Below are 3,319 nucleotides of genomic sequence, written 5' to 3'. Positions count from 1 at the left end.
GCACGGCTTCTTTTAAATGTTCCTACCACACTGTCTTGTTCTGCCAAGGACGCCATACTGCCCCTGGCATTTGCACTGACCCAGTCTGACAGAAGCAGGACAGGCTAAAAATAGCAGCAAGCAGCCAGGGCTCCCTTGCTGCTGTGAGGACGTTTCTGCGTTTCTTTTCTTATTTCTTTTTTAAAGTGATGCAATGACATATTACTGCAAGTATAAAAAATGAATTTCTGATACAGTTAGACAGATATATTATCTATGAAAAATACATTAACATACAAATGTATATGTTTGTATATGATAAATCATAACCAATATAATTATAAAAAAGATTACTGTGAAAAAAACGGATTCAGCCTCATTCCAGTAAAAAGAAAACACATTCTATATATTTAAATATTTTACATTCTACCCTCTCAGTAAAGGTGCCCATCTCTTCTCATCCTCAGTAACACTTTAAAGTGTTAATAGAAATAAATATCCTATTTCAATTTTCATTGTTAGTGAGCATGAACAACTTTAATGTGTCTGTTTAGCATTTGTAATTCTACCTTTGTGTATTCCTTGCTTATACTATCTACCACCTACAAAATAAGGTGACTTGTCCTTCCCAGTTGAGCAGCGATTTTTTTTTTTTTTTTTTTAATCTGACCCTAAGTCACAGAGCCAGCCAACATCAGAGCCTGGTCTGGGGCCCATCTTCAGTGGCTTTTCAAGTGCCCTTTATGGGTGTCATAATCTCTGTTTCACAATTGCAATTACATTCTTCTCATGACAAATTATTTTCACAAGACACTGGAGTCGATGCTGCTTGCTTTCTGCTTCTCTCCTGCTATTGTACATATTTAATTCGACATGATGTTTTCGCTATAGGCTTTCTAGTGCTATGCTAAATCTTCCCACACGAAAACTTGGACTCTGATCAGAGAGGACATAAAAGTTACTTTGCTCATGATGGTTGTAGGTCCTCAATAGCGGACCCTGTTGCCAGGTTTAATCAAAGATTTAATATTTGAACACGTGAATAAATATTTCAATCGGTTTTCATTTTTATTTTAATGGGCTTCATAAAAATAACTTCTCTTAGCTTAATTATGTCAGTCTGCCTTTACACTGCTTCTCTGCAAAACAGTCCTTATGATTGTTTAGACCTAATATTGGGTACATTGAAAGAGGGTTTGGTAAACCTAAGATGGACTGAAAACATTTACTGGAATTGATAATGTTTTGTTGACAAAAATTATATTCTTTATTAATTGCTTATGAACATATTCCTTTCCAATTCGTATCAACAGTGGATACCTGAATGTCATCCTGACTATTGCATATGGGAGCAAACAGGGCTTGGTTTCTCTTAGTCTTACTTCATTGATTATTTCTAAACAACAAAGAAAATGCTTCACCATATTAGTGTGCAGCACATCAGGAGACATCACAATAAGCTTCCTGGTTCACTAAGTATGAAGCCCCACTGCTTCCACATGAAACTATAAATCCTGTACTGGGAAAAGGAATAATAACGTTCAGAGGAACTCCTGTCTTCTGCTCCTAGTTCTACTCATAAGGACCAGATTGTGTACAGTTTTTAGTACACTGTGGCTGTGTTACAGGCAGAACCACAATGGCTCTCAAATACATTGGTCACCCTATTTTTCCTAGTTCACTTGTCCTTAGACCTTTACTAGATCCCTAACTTTTCTCCAGCTGGGGCTTGGAGTAGTAAACTCATTGGAGACATTTTACACCATCCCTAACTGACCCCTTAAACAGTTAACACAGTTATTGAGATAGAAAAAACCATGAAAGCCACCATTCTGCTCCAGAACCCACAGCTCAGTGGGAGCAGGACATAATGCCTCAGACTTTGGCTGACAACACTATAAATACTAACGTTTGTTGTGACTCATGAGCTACCTTTGTGTTATTTTGCAAAAATTCCTTAAATATACTTTTCTCCAGGTGAATTTAAAAAGATTTAAAATAAAGTTCATCCCATTTCTTAAAATTGTTATGTTCATCTTACTAAATTATTTGCCTGTTATGATATTCAAGGTCCATCCAAACTTTATTATAATTTCCTTCTTTATAAATGGGTTTAGGGGGATGGAGAGATTGCTCAGTGGTTATGAGCAGAGGACCTGGGTTTGTTTCCCTACACCCACATGGCAGCCAACATCATCTGTAACTCAATTTGCAGGGAATCCAATGCCCTTTTCTGACTTATGCAGGCATTTCATGACATGGGATATACTTAGGTTCTTGGCTCAATATTGAAGTTGATAAGCATATATTTTAATTTCCTAATTTGTATAAAATGGTATATAAAACATAACAATTATTTACCTGCATTTATCATGTGATAGATATTATGTGATGTTTCTATACACATACACATTGTATAAGGTTAAAATTAAGTGAAACATATCTATCTCCTAGAGTTATAGTGAAAAGATATGGAATGCTTCATGAATTTCTGTCCTTCTTGCACAGGGGCCATGCTAATCTGTGTATCATTCCAATTTGAGTGTGTGGGCTGATAAGTAAGTACTGAAGTAAATAATTTTAGGTATAAAACTCTAGAATTGGCAATGATAATATATATATATATATATATATATCAATTGATGCACAAATATTCTAAAAACTATGGCTATGGTTTTCATTGACTTCTACCAGTCTTTAATAGATACTGTATTATATTATATTCTTGAGTATAAGATGGATCAGAGTCAAGTTTCCTGTGGCAAAACCCAGCAGTTATGAAACGAATACCCTTTTCAATAGTACAAAATATCTGAATTTTAGAGACCAGCAATTTTCTCAGATGAAAAATTTTATATTCCAATCCCACTGTTGACAGCATAGTCAACTAAATATAAGTAGATGTTACTGGGTAGAGGTTCCAGAATAGCTCTTTAAAGGAGAGCTGACTTAAGTGGGAAGGCACAATTTCTTTCACTTTCTGGGATACAATGGCTAGGAATGCAGTGATTGCTGTGTGAGCGTGAAGCCACCTTGAGGAAAGAAACTAAGAATGGTAGGGCAGAGGAATAACAGGCAGTTTGGTACCAAGGAACCCCATGCTGTTCTAGAAGTGCCTGACAATGTCTTTGCCACAATGAAAAATAAGCTTCTTTCGTTAAAGCCATTTTAGGTTCTAGAAATTGAATAAAATTCTAAGAATTTTTAAAATTCTTTATTTTTTAAAATTTTATGTGTATGAATGTTTTGCCTTCATGTGTGCAATGACCACAGAGGCCAGAAGAGGGTTTCGTATCCCCTGGAACTGGGGTTACAGAAAGTTGTTAGTGCCATATGGGTG

The 3,319-nt window shown here is 35.8% G+C and overlaps 1 pseudogene; it reads right to left on the bottom strand.

The window, feature by feature from the left end:
* Positions 1–2,444: 2,444 nt before the first annotated feature.
* On the bottom strand, positions 2,445–2,545 carry LOC115071040 (annotated as a pseudogene).
* Positions 2,546–3,319: the final 774 nt, after the last annotated feature.

Source organism: Nannospalax galili, unplaced genomic scaffold (assembly GCF_000622305.1).
Source record: "Nannospalax galili isolate Female #2095 unplaced genomic scaffold, S.galili_v1.0 scaffold370, whole genome shotgun sequence".
Classification (NCBI taxonomy): Eukaryota; Metazoa; Chordata; class Mammalia; order Rodentia; family Spalacidae; genus Nannospalax; species Nannospalax galili.
Note: the sequence above shows the minus strand (reverse complement) of the source record. Positions and strands in the feature narration are given on the sequence as shown.